This window comes from Microtus pennsylvanicus, chromosome 14 (assembly GCF_037038515.1).
Source record: "Microtus pennsylvanicus isolate mMicPen1 chromosome 14, mMicPen1.hap1, whole genome shotgun sequence".
Lineage (NCBI taxonomy): Eukaryota > Metazoa > Chordata > Mammalia > Rodentia > Cricetidae > Microtus > Microtus pennsylvanicus.
The window spans coordinates 61,021,375-61,040,319 of NC_134592.1; the positions used below are offsets into that span (position 1 = coordinate 61,021,375).

Genomic DNA, 18,945 nt, shown 5'->3' on the forward strand with positions numbered 1-18,945 from the left:
ACTCATAGATCTCTGTGACTATTTAGTGGGTTCCAGGCCAGCCATAAATATATACATTGAGTCTCAAAAATTTAAAAACTAACTTCAGGGTAATGTAAAGCACACTGAAACATCTCACATGTTTGTGAGAAATAAAGATAAACAACGGCAACTGTTTCCTCTCACTTAGGATAGAAACAGTGTACCCTTGAGTTAATCATAGGTACTAAGGCCTGAACCTAGGGCCTTATCCACTTTAGGGACACAGTCTAGCGCTCCATTACATCCCCAGCCCTGGTCAATCATTTAATCACATACATCTTGATTGCTGGAATAAAGCTCTATAAATCCCTCCTTTGAAAGAAGTTATTTCATAACTACACTAAGCCCTATACCAAGCAAGTGCTGTTGGTTTGGAAAGAAAAGACGCCCAGAAAATATATAAGCATACAAGCAGCATAAGGAAAAGATGGGGCTGAGCCCGGTGCTCCCGTGAATGAAAGAGCTATGTCTTCAGGTGTGTGAGCTGCAAGAGCAAAGCCCAGATCTGCTCTATTCTCCACCTCTATTCTCTTTTCCAACTAGGCAAATGCCAAGAGGAGCATTGGCCCACACACGAAACGGGCATTGTCAGGAGGCACCAAATGTAATCAGGTGAGTTCATCCACTGCAGTTCTCCAGGACTGGATTGACTTAGCCAAACCTCAATTGATTCACTGAGACTCAAACAACTTTATTTATTTATTTATTTATTTATTTATTATATCTTTATTTATGGAACTAGAAGACAGGAAGATGACCAAGAATTTAGGCATGGAAGCGATCTGAATGAATATAAAGTTCTATCTGGTCGTAATGAAACTGGAGGATACTTAAGGGAAACAATTTTTTTTTTGTCTGAAGAATAATGAAGTAGCTTTCTCCAGGGACATGTCATGAGTCCAGGGAGTGTTGCTTTAAACTTGGAAATTTCTGCGTCGTATCGGCACACTGGCAGTTCAACACCCTCTGATGTGAAGCAAATGATCATGCCAGCCTTCCTGTTCCAAGCTCTGAAAATAATAGCATAAGAAGAACAAGAGAATAGACAATCAGTACAGAAAAGGAAAATGTTATTAATAAAAACAAGGTTGCATAGGCAAAAATTATTTTTAAAGTATGGTAATGGAACATATTTATTTCTCATGAAACTTTGTTGTTACGTCATGTTTTAACAATCATCAGAAACATTAGATATAAGGGGTAAGATTTCTTATGTTTAATTACACACAAGGGGTTGACCATATTTGTTCTGGGGTTTTATCTATTTTTGCACGTTTTAATGGATTTTCCTCATGTCTTATCAATTAAATGATTTCTATGAATGGAACAGTATTTGTCAAACATTATTTAGAAAAATACCAAAAAGAAAGAATGAGAGAATGATTCTTGGGGAGATGCGTTACAGGTCCTAAAAATTTAACTGTTCTACTGTAAATGATTTAGTGATAGCAAACCAAACTCATCCGCTTGCATATGGTATCATATGACTCCCCCCACACACACCATTTGTGATCATTAGAAACAAACTGAACCATATTAATACAGAGAAATCAGAAGAAATAAAAATGAAAAAAATATATTCCAAAAGAAAAAAACTTAAGAAATATTATAAGTGAGAAGTAATTACTATCTGGTAGAAAATTGAGGAAAAATCAAGAAATAAAAACTTATTTGCACATCCACTACTACCTACAGATTGGAATGCCAGCCCAAATGATACACATTAAGACAATTAGTGGGTTTAAAAAAAAACACCAAAACTTAGTAGTGTCTGAATAAAAAGGCAAACAATAAACCATTAATAGTTTCGTAGAACTCATAAAATAACAATAAACTTCCAGAAATAATCTCAAGCTTGACTATAATAATGCAAGAAGCGTTCATCTCAAAGATCATCTAATGAGCCTATGTAGTCAAATTCTGAGAGAAGGAATTTGACCTCTCAGTCCTAACAAAGTATTACAAGAAGATTCTATTTCAGTTATGTAACTGAAATTATAACTGTGGCTTTCTAAAACCAAAAAATCAAAGAGGAAACTGACGTACCCACCAAACTTATTGTCTTTCTTGAAGTTACTGACAAATGCTGCATCTATAGATCATTATTTCAGTGGAGCATTTGGTTTGTTCTTCTATAATAATTATATGAATTAATAAACAAAGATGAAGGCGCATGTCAGTTCTTTTTCATTTTTCAATATGCAGAAAAATAGCTTAGACCCTGAACATGAGCTGTCTTGTCTTATAGGCCGCACCTGTCCTCCGGCTACACATCTGTGGAGCACAGTACCAGCCAACTGTTAATCAAGGATCACTTCCCTTCAGAGTGACTGATGAACCACTGCTACAGCAGTTTACAAAAATAACTTTTAGAAAAGGTGGTGCAAGAGTTTCAGACACATCTCTCCAGTCCCAAACGTTCCATGCTTGAAAGTTCGGGTTTCATTAATCAGTAAATAGAATTTTCTTTAAAAATGGCCCATTAAAGTTTAGAAATAAAATACCATTGGCGATATTTTCATTTTGATTACAAACAGTGATAATGTCCGAGATTGACTTTTGAAACTGCTAATGAGCCCTGGCAATGTGGAAAGGATATGGTTTAGGGAGAGGCAAGGAGGTATGATTAAAGAGGACCAGCACTGAAGGGGGCCAGGGAAACTCTTTTCAGAAAGAGTGTAATTAGTGCCTGACAAAAACACTTGGTGGATAAGATTTCTGAAGAAGAAAGGTTAAGACAGACAAATATTTTATGACAAAGCTGTTTAATTTTTCCCCTTTGATTTTTTTTAATATCCTCAACATTACACTGAAACTCCATACATAAATAATGTTTGTGGAATACTTGATGCAAATCTCCCAGACAATTGGGTGTTTGAATTGCCAGACACGGAGTGCAGAATGTGCTAAAGCACCGTCTTCCATTCTTGCTGTACATCCATTCTCTTTGTTGATTTATGTAATGTAGCTAATAATATGCAACCTACCCTCATTTTAAACAAACAAGTGAACTTTTTAAAAAGCTTCCCATAAGTTGCTAAGCAACCCCAAAGACACATTTTATTAATTTAACAAATAGCATCCAGATGACAAGTTCCTAAAGATGGCTTCTACCTCTGCTGCTACAAAAAGTAGGAAATCCAAGCAGATGCCCTTCTGATTTCCCTCCTCTAAGGCCTCGGGGCAAGTCAAAGATGTTGCCTTCTTCAAATATATTTTTCTTAGGATGCAAAATAATATTTTTTAGTTGAAAATGTGATTATATAAAAAAAGATAGACCCAAGGACTCATAGCGGAGCTGTCCAAAATATTCCCAGCCCTGAAGATTGGTTACCCCAGGTTCCACTGACAGGTTGGATAGGAGAATTGGAGTGTGTAGAGGACTAAACTGTGAATCGTCGGGTGCTTCCTGAGTGTTAACTATACAACACATCTTGAGCTTCCCTGGCGATGGCGAAGTCTCAGGATTTATCAGTACCTACCATCTCCATCACCAATGGTAACGAAAAACATGTGGGTGTGCAAGGGGGATTCTAGGGCACTGCTGCTCTCTGTGTGTTCACGACTTATGCTGGAGTCTAACATTTCAGCGTAATTTCCACTGTTCACAAACTGGAATAAGAGGCTCCGTGGTTATTGTAGTGATAATCCTTTTCTAGAAACACCATGTTCCAGAATTTCAGCAAAATCTTTTCTTACTCTCAAATTTTCTCTGCATTCAGTATTTAGCAAGAAGGATTTAAAAGTACATAGTAAGGGGCCGAAGAAGTGGCTCAGGAGTAAAGAGCAGATGATGCTCATTTAGAGAGCCCATGTGTGATTCTCAGCACCCCTGTTTGCAGCTAGCTCACAGATGCTTGTAATCCCAACTTCAGAGGGACTGATGCACACACCCACACACGTACACGGCATTATTGAAGGTTTATGAAAATGTATCTGAGGTAATACTATTGTAACAGTCTTTGATAGGGCATTTTGATAACCTCCATTTAATAAATAACATCTTTGTCCCTCACACACAAACAGCTTGTATGCTTCCAATTTCAAATGTGTATGAAAGACCAATTAGGAAAGTTTTCCTAATTAATCCTTCCTTTACTTACAATATTGTATTTCTGTGAAAAGAACGGCACGACTACAGATTAACGTGAGGGAATCATTTTCTGACTGTCTTCAATAGGCCAGGCACTGAACAATGCTTCGTAGCTGTTTCTATTCATTTATATTTCATTGTTTATGCCCAACTAGATTGTAAGTTCCCAGAGGATAGGAACAGGTTTTATCTGTATCCCTCTGGCACCTTTTAATAATGATGCTAATAAATATGCTTTACATTTGATTAGCAATTATAACCTTTCAAATTAGTTTCGTGGTTATTAGCTCACTGGTTATATAATTTCACTATTTTACAATCAATGAGAGTGGGACACAAAATTCTCTAGGGAATAGTTCATGGATTACACAAATGGTACTTAGTAGACTGTGTATTCAATATGCAGAGACTCCCTAAATCCAGTCTTACAAGCCTAAAATGGCTTGCCTGATTGCAAAGTCTGTTTACGACGTTAAGGAATAAAAGTTGTTGTAAAGAATAAGAATTGTTGAATGTTGCAGAAGACACCACAAAGAAGTGAATCAGTTTTTAAAAAGTGTTCAATTATACTAAAGCAGCAGGAGAATGTAAGAAATCGTGTAGTTTCTACAAGAGATTATCTTCATTTTGTTAGGTCTTCGCCTCTTATTAAAGAAGTAAAGTTGTTTTTAAAAGACAATAATACGTAAAGGAAAAGCCTTAAGATTAACTTCTACATTCTGAAAGTCACAGCATTTTACCTCATATGTATGAATAAGACCACAAAAAATATTTTCTACAACTTTCCCCCACCCCAGTTGGGGGTGGGGGTGCATAGCCATATAAATAACACCAATGCAAAACATACGTTGTTTATCTGCCCTTGGGCCGAGCCGAAGGAGAAAAAAAAATACCCTATGCCGAAGTCAGCTGATCCGAGGGCATCCAAGCCTAAGGAAGTCATCCCTTATCCAGCCACAGTGCCATTTACTGAGCGCGACTGTTAAGTGCAGACTCTGGTCTAGGCCCTGGAGGGAAAGGTCCAAACCAAAGGCTGCTGGTGTGAATCTGGGCCAGCGGGGCAAAAGGAGGCAAGTGAAAAGATCTGAAAAGCCAGAAATGATTTCCTTGTCATTGGGCCTTTTCTTTCCGCCTTTAGCTCCTTCCGATCCCAAATTTAAGAAGTGAAGGCATTTAAATAGAAATGAAAATAAGAGGAAAGGTTAAGTAAGACGTCACCAGCCAGGAGAAAGATCACCCAGCGTCCGAAACATCCTTCAACCACGTGACTGGCGTGAGAGGGAGCCGGGAGCGACCCACACACCCCTCCCCCGGTCTGGGAGGGCGGTCATCGAGTGTTGAGTGGGGGCCTCGGAGCAGCTGGGGAGCGACTAGGTGTCCGGGAAAAGGGCGGGAGGTCTCCAGGCCCGGGGCGCCCTGGCGGGCTTGCGCCCTGCCGCCTCCTCCAGCTTTTCCAGCCTCTGCTGTGTGCCGAGCCCCGGGCGAGCGGCCGGAGCCTCTTCCAGGCACTTCCTCCGCAGACAGCGCTGGCGAGCTGCGTCCGAGCTCGGGGAGCCGGGAGTGGAGGATGGTTGGTCCCGGCCCGAGGGACCTGGGACAGCCCAGCGCCAGCCGGCCAGGGAGACCACCCGGCGGTGGAGAGGCAAGCGCAGAGGACCGACCGGGCAGTGAAGTCCGCGCTCCCCTTTCCGGAGCAGCACAGGCACAACAGCGCGCGGGCTCGAGCCGCACTACGCTTTTAAATCTGAACCGGGAAGAATAAGATTTCTTCTTATTCTTCCAATGTTTTGTTTAGTCAGAGAGTGAAAACGGAGAAACTCAAGTCTGTTGGCATCTTCCCTCGCCCCTCCCTACCCCTACCTTCTTCTGAAAAGCCTGCCCCAGAGCAGGAGGGGATGGATGAAGCACCCCTTTTCCTCTTTACTATCCTCTCTTTCCTGCCCGCGATCTCCATACACCCTTCACTAGCCCAGTTCAGGAGTTTAGCACAAAGTCTGCCAGGGACACCTCAAGAGCCCCTACATTCAGCACCATTAGAGCACTGGGTTTTAAAAGATGGAAGTAGAAAGTAAATACATACACGCACACACATACATACATCCATACATATATTATAAACTGTATATATACATATACTTTATAACTATACTGCTAGCCGAAGTATAATGAAAATTCACTAGTCCTTGTTTGTTCCCAAAGGCCTGGGGAGGGGTGTTTCATTTTGATGCTGTTGGTCAGGACATCTCTACCTCATTGTTTATAAGATCTTTTAAGCTCTGGTAGGTCTAAAGCAAGCAGGGATTCCAGACAAAGTCGTCCCTTCTTACCCTTTACCTCCATGCTATAGAAACTTTACTTTCATCCCCAAAGGCCTAATGACCCAGAGGAACTCTACACCAGGGGTCTGACTATGGACCTGCTCCCTTCCATCCTGGACATGGAAAGCAGTCCTGGACCAGAGGCTGAACTGAGTACCCGAACTATGCTTGGTTGTTGACAAAGGGAGGGGGGAATGGAGGAGGCAAATGGAAAGGAAAAACGGAGGAGGGGGGGAGAATGTGTTCATTTACACATTTCCTGTGCAGAACAAAAAAGTCCCACCATCAGCAAAAGAAGTCTTTTCCTCCAAAATAGCAGCCAAAGAGAGAGAATTAGAATATGCATAAAATTCCTTCATTTTCATTTGCACAGAGCATGATTTCCGGCACATTCGTATGTAAGCTGCACGATTAATACCCACGCCTAAACAGTATTTCACTTAGCATCTTTCCAAAACTCACCTAAAGAAAATTACTGTCTTCCACTACCCTACTTTGGGAGCCACCCTTTTCCTAGTCTGTCTGCCAATGAGAATTCCATTGATAGGGTTCTAAGTTGGGTTTTCCTGGCCATCCTTTTGTCTTTAACTGCACTGGTACACCGAACTACACTTCACTGAAAGCTAGCCGGCTGTGAAGCCACGACTGCAAGTCACAGCTTAATAGAAAGTATGTTTTAGAAATATGCACAAAAGACAATAAACATGTGAGGATAGATAGATGCTTCCACATACTCTCGTGTCACAAAAATCTTTCCTATTCTACTCTAATTAGCAGTAACTAAGATGTTTGCACATAAACACCCCTGAGAATCAGTCATCTTCAAGAGTGAAGGAGAATTGTACAACCTTACTCAGTGTTCTTCACAAATATTCAGCCTATGAGTCCACTAAATCCCCACAGCACATTTCCCTTTGCCACTAGTTCAAGCGATCTAGTCGCAATCTTCCTTGAAAAATTCTGTGTTAGAAAAAAATGTTAGCATCATTTGAAATAATCCATTCCTTTTGACGTGGCCTTACTTCTCCTTGTGAAAACATACATTTCTTTCATTTAATAGACTTGTTTAATGGATGAGATTTGTGTGTATTGGCTTAAAGAGTTCCCAGAAAACTCAACTCTAATTTCTTACTCCTTCATATCCCAATATGGAAAGAAAATCTATATTTGCTCACAATATAAAGAGGCATCTTCAATGATTTTCTCCAGTATCTGCAGATTTCAAGTAAATCTCAATTACTGGTACTGAAAAGCAATGCTAATATTTGTTTGACTTTTAGTTTTTGTAGAATAAGCAATTTCGATACATTTGATTTGACATATATGTTGTGCATGAATAAGCATATAAATATATGGTTTCTGTTAGCTAAAGAGTTATTCAAATATTAGGCTATAGAAAATTATTAATTTAGTGAAATGGGTTTTTAAACTTTACAGCCACAAGAGTTTCTTGCACAGCTGTTACCACTGTGAAATAATTGCTCTCAGTTTTTATTTACATCAAATATCATCACTCCAAAATCATTAAATGTAGTTTCCCTTGGTTGTTCATGTCTGTGTCGGTTCCAGAGGTCTCAGTAATTTAAAATAAAATACAAAGTATTAGAAAATAAGTTCCCCCCAAGCCATATTTAGGGAATGCGTGTAACAAAATTGTGAGTCATCTTTTCTAGTGATGCTGACTTCCCTTAATTTTGTTACTGAAGCAAATGGTAGTGTGTTTCTTAACAAAACAAACAATTCAAACAAGCATTGTGACGACGGAATATCATCCTTAAAACATTATTTTGCTTATAATTAAGTTAAATTATGGGATATTCTTGTTGTGAGTTTTTCTTGCAGGAGGGCATTTACAGAAGAATTGGGGCGAACTTAGTGGGAGATCTTAAACTCCAAGCATGGAGAAATTCTGGGGTGGGGTGCCCATACCTACTTACAATCAGAGCTGCCTCCCACTGCAAACTTACCAAGGTGGGTGAGAAGTGAGCACCACTTCAGTGAATATAGTCTCTGGAAGCTTCTCTGTCCTTGCTGATCTTTAATGAAACAATGTTCTCACAAACTGGAAGTGTTTTCATTGCAAAGAAAAGGCTAAAAGGAAATTTAAATAAAAAAGTGCTCAGCTTCCTTTCCATAAAAAGCAAAGATTACAAAGAACAGAAGCAATGTAAGTATTGCCTCCCCTCCCCCCAACAGAAACCTTGCTTCCTTAATGTTTCTGTTGTGGACTGGGTTGAATTTGAGTTTGAAGGAAATAGCTCACCAAAAAAGTTTCCAGAGCACAAACCAGCTCCTGATATTCATGTCTTTGATTTTGGCCTTTTCAAAAGTCCAGGTTCTGCTTTCTCACACATCTCCACGGGCCACATCAGTGCAGTAAGGTTACACTCCCCTTATCCCCCCACCAACCAACCCGCTAGTCTCTATTCTTCTCTCTCGCAACTGCCCCTCCTTTCCTAACCAGCTTCTCTATCTTCCTCACAAAAAGAGGCAATTATAAACTACCTGCTTCAGGGCTAACACCTGCCTGATAAGCAACAAATCTAACTCCATGTCCTTCCATTCTTCTCCTTTTATTTCATTTCCCTTTCAGTGGGGGTGAAACCAGGGCCAAGTGTTCAGGAGACAAGGAGAATGTTGGACTGAGAAGATGGTAGACTATTACAGGTGGAGATGGTACTTCCCATCTAGGCCCAGGACCTACTAACCATTTGCTCACCTAGCATGTATACACCTCATAGAAGCATCTCTTGTGCCTGAACATACGGGCTTTGCTTTCCTAGATAGATGGCCACCACTGAAGACTACCATCACTAAATCTACTCCCTCAGCACATCTGCCTGTTCCTAGATTCACTGGAAACTCAAAACCCTGCCATTCTCATCTTCCTTGGCTTAAAAAAAAAATGGCGACTTGCCTCCTAACCAGAAGCAATCTAGGCAGCAGGTCCTCCAGCTCTCTACATAAGAACCTTTCACGTGTCTACTTCTGTTCTCATCTCCCTCCTGAGCCGACTGCTTTAAGAATGACATCCTCAGGGGGACATGATGAAGGATGAATACAAAAGTGCTCAATGACTACTGTAGATGAAGGGAGTCTTCTTTGAGAAAGCTGACAGGAATCATTCAATTAACCAGTAAAACATGAAATTGGAGGAACGTCCAACTGCGGCCATGAAACACAAACTGTAGGCTAAAATAGGTTCTGTTTTCTTCCTGTTGGCCTTAAACTTATTTGGAAGTTCATTCTGTGACAGTTACTTACATTGTTCTTATTAATAGTTTATTTAGCATTATTGTTGCAGGTTTTGTTGTTTTGTTGTTGTTCTAGCTATTAGATTATTCACCAGAAGTTTAGGAAGAATAGTTAAATTAATTAGCTTATTGGTAATTTAAAGCTGAAAACTAGTAATTAAGCCAAAAACTATAAATGATCAGAGATGATTCATACCGATGTAGGATTTGGAAGGAAGACAATCTAAATTTTGGGCACTAGATGTTGCAGCTGTGAAATAAGTAGGACTTGGGAATCAAGAATATGATAACGGACTGATACTTTTCAGTCACCCAACCACTCTCCCCCAGATTCATCTCTGATCTGTTTGTTAAGATGAAAAAATAAATTTGAGCAAAAAAAAAATCCCATGAGTGATCCTCAGGTCATCAGCTTTTTCACATTTATTCTCTGTACCCAGGACCATCTCTCCCTTCCAAATCAGCCCTTTGCATCTCTTTGCTCTTACTTTGAGTCTCTATGTCAAGACAGAAGACAAGGAGATAACTTCATCCCTCTCAGGCACACTCTAGAACATAAGTTTAGCATGGCAATTATCTCTACAACAAGCTCCTGTTCTTTCAAATATAATTAATGTTTTGATAGTATAGTTCTTTAACCACATATATACACATAAAACCAGATGCACCCTCCAGCCTTGCTGCTTGTTCAACCCAAACAAAAATGGGTGCATTCTTTCAGTGGCTCCTAAAATTCTTTCAGTCAATCATTACAGAGAGAAGATAACTACAGTCCAAATATTGTCAATTTTTGTTAAATTTCACTTAAAACCAAAGGATATTCTGGATTGGTAGTCTGGTACAGAACTTTACTACATACTAGGCAAAATCGCCAAACCCTTGTTTATCTTTTGAAAAATTAATAAAGGGGTTAGAATTTCAATATCTTGATTTTATACAGGTGAGGCTAAATTGGCACATATGTGTAAAAACTAGTAACTATGACAACTAAAGTATAGTGACTTAGCTAAGCATTGCCTACTTTGTCAAATACCTCAGCTCTGTGTTTTGGGTCAATTAGTTCACACAGTTGCTATTAGTTATAAGTAAACATATGTGACATAGATGGTCAGAAAAACAGGCATGTAGATATGTGTCTAACAACATAGGGGTTAAGTGAGCAAATCTGAGCTTCCATATTTATGTGTTCGTAGTTCAATCGGTATAGAAAGATGAAATGTTAAGAACTGATAGCTATACAGACCGTGGGCTATGACATGCTTGCCATCTTCAATAAAGAAATGCATAACACTGAATCCAACACACATATCAAACTTCATTTCCCTACAACATTATGGAACAGAGAAATTAGCTATGATATCTGAATATATCTCAAGTCCAGGCAAGGCAAAGAGACATCTTCTACATTTCTCTCCTCTGCTAACTTTTTAGAAGGAATGTGCCAAAGATTCTGCTTTTCATAAACATCCTGAAGCTTACTTTCTTCTCTTATTTAATATTTCAAATTACGAAAGAAGATAGGAGGAACAAGGGAGTCCATGAAGGTGATTTTCAGTGGATCTTTTCAAGAATGGCAGAAACAAAACTGCTTTCGACTGGAGTGTGATTCCTGAGAAGCCCTGATCTTTGTCGCTGTTTTAGAGAGGACCCATTGGCATTCTTTTATTACTTTCCCTTGACCAGAGATGTGGGATTGACCCTCCTTCCCACTGATTAGCATGCAGACATTACATATTAGTTAATTTTCCACCAGAAAAGCCCTCACAGGTGTACAGACTCCGTATCAGGATGGGAATAAACTCCCATCTCAGTCATTTGGGCATAAGCAAGTGAAGGAAGAGTTTCTACACTAGTGATCACCAAGGGTTGTGAAATATGATGCACAAGTTCTCCACCAGAATTCCTGATGTGTCCTTATTTCTCTCCTTGTATCTCCTTTATTTTATTTTATTTTATTTTTTCAGTTCGAAATGACTATGAGTTTCCAATGAGGTTTTGTTTGGGTCTAGTTAATATTAAAGATCACACACGGTTTAAAAATATTGTTATTTTTCTTTAATGGGGAGAATTGGACTCCTGCGTGTCAGATCTGTGGATTTCCGAAAGGCAGTGGGAATGGTACTGACATCACTTTGCACTTTAACAATCCGATTTGGTCAGAGTACAAGTTGTTTGTTTAACCCGACAACTCGGTGCACCCCGTCGCACACTTTGCACACTCATTAAAACGATTATTCACGACCTGTCGAGTGTTTTCGGGTTCATTCACAGGAAAGGCTTGCATCCAGAGAGCAATTCAAGTCAACACTGTCCACTACACCACGCACGTGAGGACTAGCTGGTGCATGCGTGAAAGGCTAGGGGAGGGGTTGGAGAGTGAGTGTCTTGGCTGGGAAGTCCCGTCAACGCGAGATACCAAGGAATCTCAACCGCCTTAGAATGCTTAGAGCTAGCTCTTGGTTCCACAACACAGCCAAGTCACTACCTAGTTTCAAAGACTTCACAAAGAAAAGGAAAAAAGAAACAAATGAAACAAATAAAGGTAGACCTCCCTGACTCCTTTTCTTTTTCAACCTTCTGCATACTTTAGATCCTAGGGTTGCTGTGGCCCCTCTTCTCACCACGGACAACTACTGAGAAAGGGAGGATTCCCTTTCCACCTCCCAGGTCCCTTTGACCTCAGGGGGAAAAATTGCAATATATTTGTTTTCTGTGTACCTTGCATTCAGTAGAAGGAATGAATAAGAAAATAAGATCCTTTTGGTAATTGTAGTCCCAATTGTTAAAGAGGAAGGACTAGTCCTCCATACTGAGAACTTTTTTTTTTCAGATTAAATACTAAATACCACTCAACAAAGTAGGCCACTTTTGTTTTTGTTTTTCAATTTTCAAGTAAGGTTTCAGTCTTTTGGAACGACAGCAGAGGACCAAGACGGATGTATCTCAAGCCCTACGCTTGCCTTGTACTTAGAAGGAGCACACTGACTCAGGCTTTTCCATTTTGTTCTGCGATGAATCCTGGTACCTCCTATCCGTGTGCTGTATTATTGCAAGAGGCATGACTATCTCCAAAAGCTGTAATAACACATGCACACCAATAGGATATGTGTGTACAAGTATGTAATATATAAAAAGCCACAATAATTTCTTCTGCATAAGGACCCCTGCCATATATAAGAGCTTGCACTTGCTTTACAATAGGTGTCCAATATCTACATTTAAATGATTCCTCCTTGGTATTTCATACAAAGCACTGCCAACACCTCATGTCTAGTTTATTTTCATGAGGCTAATCTATCCATGCCTATTGAAAAATCATATCTTATTTGGGAGTTTCACTCTATTAAACCTAAGATCATGAAACCATGTATCTACCTTATCGAAACACGTCGATACAATGTATGAGGAAAGGACCTGAGCTTTCAAACAGCATGAGGTTTTAAGCAGAAGCTGGCTTCTAATTGCTAACAGGCAAGTATGAATAAACACTTTTATAAACTGGTCTCACTCCCAGAATTTAAGTGCATCTATAAGGTGTACTTAAAATGAACCGGCTATGTGTGTTTCACTTCCTGTGATTAAAGCTTTCGTTAAAAGCAATGTGTGATAAAAATAAAGCAGGGCACTCTGAGATATGGAAGCAAATAGCTGAGACCTCTGCATAAATAAACACAAATCAATGTAGGAATACATAACACTATTGATACAGAAACGATCGATTTTAGCCTTCCAACCTGCAGTCAGAGTTTGCCATGTTTAATTAACAGTATTTATTTTCAGAAAAATAGAGATAATAAAGAAACAAGCAATACTGGCTATCAATTATATCTGATTCTACTTAATTGTTCCCAGAACATTTTTGATGAGGTCGGCAGAATACTCTTTTTTTTCCTAAGAAAGCTTTGCCAACCTTTAAAAGCACATTATTAATTATAGAAATTATCAAAGTATTAAATAATAAAATTACCACCTTATTCTTGCTCTGAATTTCTCAACCTTCATGCCAGTCTCTAATTATTCATTCAGAACATTTTAATAGGACAAACACAATAGTACTTCTTATTTTCAATTTTTCTCAAATACTTGAATACTATTGGGTTTAAAGATTCCTTAGCTACCTCTTATAGTAAACAAGAAAGCTGTTGATCTCCCAATATGCCACGAAAGCCTTTTCTCCTGACCATACATAAGCTTTATCAAAGAAAAAAAAAAGATGGGGAGGGAATCTGCACTATTTCAAGACTGTTTCTTACCATGAATGTAAAATGAACATATGTCAGACTCAAAGAAAAAGCAATATTTTAGATTCCTAGAATTTACATCTAAAACAATGTTGCAGGTTTTCCTACAGTCAATTTTTCTTTTGTGAGACATGATTAGCCGCCAGAGTGTGTGATCTCTTTCAGACTTGGCCTCTGGACAGTCATGGGAATTGTGTTTGTATTTTTCATCTACAGAAATGCTCATTCACATTCATGCTTGAGTCTAGGTTTCTCAAGCACCAGTTCTAAAAAAAAATTCCAATTTATAAAGCCCAATTATTTTGGGAAAAATTTCATCCCTAACATCGCTGCACATAAGCCTCGAGTCTGTTTTTACAATAGTGTATATTCAAGAATTTTCCTTGACTCCTGTCAAACCCACCTAGGGCCAAGAATTCAGGGGCAACCAGACCCAAAAGGAAAATATCATCAGTTATTGTTTAGGGCTAATTTAACAGATAATTTAACTTCAAACAACAATGATTAGGTCATTAAATTTCAGAGTCATGAGAAAATGAAAGAACCCACCGAGACACAATTCTCTCTAACCCCATTACAGTTCCCAGTCTTCCTCTTCAATCAAAGGAATTAAACAAACAAACAAATAAACAAAATCCGCCTATGCCGGGGAGACACCACGCTCCTTAAGGCGCACAAAGACAGAAGGAATAAGAGGAGGTGAAGAGGAAGAAAGAAAACAGAAGGTGGCTATTTCAACTCAGGGATGCTAACAATATAGGAAAACTCAACTCAAGCCGAAAATGAATATCCAAACGTGTAGTTATTGATCAGGCTCTTTCATACCCACCCGAAGCGACAAATCTCGCCTAGAGCTATTTGTTCTTTCCTCCTGTGCGGCTTTTCCGCGATACCAAATTCAGTTAAATGCTGAGGAGCCCCGTGAGAAAGGTGTGGGACATCTCTGCTGACCGCTTCACATACAGAATTCTGAATTATTTCTGATGATCTTAAGTAATTCCTCGGATCTCGGTCTTTGGATTTCTGCCTATTTTAAGTTTTGCTATAGGGCTAGGATGTAGCGGTGTGCAGGCTTAACCAGGAAGCCTGACTGTTGGAAGAGGGAGGTGGGAGGTGCAGGTGGACGCTCCCCTCTGTCTCTCTCCTCATCTTTTCTGTCTAGTTCTTCCGAAAGGAAGATTAATTCCTAGCAAACCTCCGTGTTTCTGTGGCAATCTGCTCCCCAGCCCGCTTTCTCTCCCCAGCTCCAGGCTGTTCCTCTCCTTCAGGAAATTCCTATCCGGAGGCTCTTTCCAAAACATCCGAGGAGTGGGCAGAAACGGGGAACCAGACAGAAGGGATGGATAGGGTGCTATTGTAAAATCAGTTTTACCACCCACCGGGTGAGTCCTGAGATCTGAAACTGCACCTGGCAAACAAAGACTAACAACTTCTAGGGAGAGGTGAGGTGGAGCGATCAAAGAAGTCTAAGAAGAAAGGGAAAGGTTTGGATCACGCGGCCTCAGCTCCGGAGGCCGGTTCCCCACGCGGCGACCGTTTCCTGGGCTAGAGCGCCCTCGCGTTGAGGCTTGCCGGCAGCGCGGCTCGGCTCCCTACGCAGGGAGGCAGGCGGCGGTGACCTGAGCGGGTGTCCACACCCATAAGCCCACGGCCGTGCGGCCACAGATAGCTCTGCGGTACCGGTCCACACTCTGCTGTTAGTCCCAAACCCGAGACCATAACGCCGGCAGACCCCTGCCTCTCTGCTCAGAGTCCAGCCCGGGCTCCCCCTCCAAAGTCAGCCCGAGCAGGGAGACGCAGGGCAGGACATCCCGACACCGCAAGGCGGGCCTCTCGGGAGTTTCGGAAGAAGCCAGCCTGAGGCTGGCGTGCTCACAGCCACCCTGGGACAGCCAGGCTCTGGAGCATACAGCGCCGGCTCCTAAGTGTGTATTAAAAATCAATTATTTGCCTGAGATTTCCAAAGCCGGGAACTGAGGTATTCCCAGCAGGGACGAAGTCAAGCCCAGAACGGTGCTCATTTCCCTAGTTTTTCCAAGAGACCAAGAAGGCTCCTTCCCTTAACCGGCGGACGCTGAACTCGACCTGAAGCAGATCCTCTTAATCTTGCAGAGACCCTGGCTTGACCCAGGCCAAGGAGCTGGTGAGAGAGCACGCGTGGTGTTGGCAATGGCAGTGTGAAAGTAGGAGCGAGGAGAGCATCACACACACACACACACACACACACAGAGAGAGAGAGAGAGACAGAGACAGAGACAGAGAAGAGAGAGAGACAGAGAGAGAGACAGAGACAGAGAAGAGACAGAGAGAGAAAGAAGAAGAGGAGGAGGAGGAGAGGTTTTTGATTATAAAGAAAGTTTCATCTTGTTGCCGAGGGTAAAATATCCATATTAAATTCCCTCATTCTCTGAAGCAACCATGAAATTCAGAATTCCTATTTCCATTAAAAGACTACTCTTCTTTTTCTGAACCTGTTACATTCTCCCATTGTCCATTACATATAAATTTGCCATCTTTTCTTCCTCCTTCGAAATATCTAAATCCTTTTTACTTAGGCATCCACCATGATTTCTGCCCACGTGGACAAATCATGCATTCTTCCACCTATGACTGTGGGAATCCACTCACTAGGAACAATTTCAGAAAAAAAAAAGAGTAACACTTAAGCCTACAAGAGTCTGGATCTAGGGGTCCATCCACAGCAGCCTGTGGGACACACTAATCACCCACCACCACCATGTGAGGCAAAGAGGACTTTCACTTACCGATCCCCGGGGCGAGAGTGTTCACAGTTCTCCAGTCTTTTGCCTTGGCAGCTTTCCGACAACATCAAGCAGAACCTTGGGTTGGGGGTGGGGGCACCAAATCGGGAGGGAGGAAGACAAAACATAACACTACGTCACATATATTAGCAGCCCAGAACCCCCTGGGCCTACCTTCCCAGGACAAGGTCTTCAAGAACCAAGGGATGGAGTGAGGAAAAGGGTCAATTTAGGAGTTGAACACTAAAAGATGGCTCTTTTTAACTGTTTGTGGTTGGGGGAGGAGTTCGTGAAGGAATGGCAGGGCAGGACAATTGGTTGGAGAAAAAAAGCGGGAAATCGGAAGCAAAAGAAAACTGAAAATGGAGTTCTCAACTAACTGAAAGATGACTAACACCTTTAAACTCTTACAGGTAGGAAGAATAAGGGGACGTGTTTTTGTGAATCAGAATCTAGAGGGCCCTTTTCCTTTTGTAACTCCAGGATCTGGCCTTCAGTAGAAGCATAATGAAAGGGAAACGTAAAATTCCGTGTTCACCTACCCTGCTTCTTGGAAGGACTGCGCAGATTTTCGTTTGGAGACTTCCATCAGTCTGGCAGAAACTGGAGTGGTGCTGGGGGCAGGTTATCTGCTGAAGTAGGAATGTACAGGAACCCCGCCCTCTAGGCACGGTTACACAACCTCAGCAGCCCGGGTCTCAACCAGCACTGAAACCTCCACGCTCTTCACCTTCACCCTTTGTTAACCTAATTTTCCAGCAGGCTCTATCTAAAAGCAACCAACTACATTAGCTGTTCACAAAATGAGCGTATTGAAATTGAAGTTATTTCAATGCATGCAAATTTTTCAGTGAGAGAGTAGAAAATACACGTCGTAAAAAAATCGTATTTTTATATAGAATTCTAATATATTTGATTTACCCATCTATTGGGATAAAATATGTGCCAACTTGCATACATATTTTAATAAATACACTTCAAGACAGCTTTTTTTTTCTTCCTTCCTGCCCTTCCTGTGATTCCAGTCATACAGATTGGAGGAGTACTTTGACTATACAGCACACTCGCGTTGAACAGTTTCAGATTTACTTGATTTCCAATTTTGCAACTAGATGAAAAAACTCGCTCACTGCTGCATCCTATATCTCTCCTCTGTTTATGTGTTAACAATCGTGCTAACTTTCAATTATGTCAATTAAAGTAAAATACTCAACCTATTTCTATTATTAAATTGTGATCATTTTCTTTCCCAAAATTTAAAAAAGAGGGCAGCCCCCCTTTCACTTTAAGCAATTATAAGTTTGAAAGAAAATATTCTTCAAAAAGTTTTGAAGTGTTGGTCTGGAATGAACTAACCTTAGCCAGTAAAAGTTGGCGACAGCACACAGAAAAACATTGTATCCACCAGTCTGAAGCAAAATTAACTGTACCAATGCCATACCAGGTTGATATTTTTTCAAAGAGGATATCAAGGGGGAGAGTAGGCTAGATCAAGATAAATGAAATAAGAAATGTTCACACATTGGGCTTCAGAAAGCCATTACCAACTTCTCTTTCTATATATTCTTTCTCATGTCTAGGAAGCCTAACAAACAAACTTCCAATCGCATCACTACATTTATAACTCAGACATGTGCTATAGCACACTTCTGCTCCAATACCTAGGTCTATGGACACAAAAAGTCACTGTGGACCTGAAAGCACAAAAAGTTGCCACTGAAATTACCTATCTTCTAAATAAACATTTTATAAAATCACAGCTAAGAATGAATTTACTTTGGCCAGAGGGAAAGCACACGTAAAAATGTTTCTTCTTATCTTTATCTTTTCACTCTACTGTGTGAATTCAGTTTTCCTTTCAACTTTTGCAATCCTGTCTTTCCCCTGTGGTAGTATATACCCATGCCGTAAACAAACCCCATAGCAGAAGCAAGCAATAAATCATGCTCTTTTCCCCCAGCCTAGATGCAGGCCTTTCTCTGAGCTAGTTTGCTTCCCAACTGTGCAATGAATCTCTCCTTTCCCTAAGCCCACCCTGGCCTTCTAGTTCTTTAAAACAGTAATTTGGGGTATTTTCGTTTGTGGTTCACTATAATCAACCGTTAGATTTCAGGAAACTTCTATCTATTCTCTCATTAACGAATCTCGTCCCCCTAAAGGAGACAATCAAACTAGCCATCTCAGTCTATTTTTTTGTCTACCCCTCTTTTTTACATTTGATTCCAGCATTTCAAAATTTCCTGGGATCTCTCCCCT

At 40.6% G+C, this 18,945-nt stretch overlaps 1 long non-coding RNA gene across 2 annotated transcripts; it reads right to left on the bottom strand.

Annotated features, from left to right (window-relative positions):
• Window positions 1-742: 742 nt before the first annotated feature.
• LOC142834925 (uncharacterized) lies at window positions 743-17,322 on the bottom strand. Of its 2 annotated transcripts, XR_012907696.1 has the most exons (4): window positions 17,232-17,322; window positions 16,693-16,767; window positions 8,400-8,523; window positions 743-1,031 (listed from the first exon to the last, which is right to left on the bottom strand). It is a non-coding gene; the product is annotated as an uncharacterized LOC142834925 (long non-coding RNA). The 2 variants fall into 2 exon arrangements; XR_012907695.1 differs by lacking the exon at window positions 8,400-8,523.
• Between the last annotated feature and the right edge of the window lie 1,623 nt (window positions 17,323-18,945).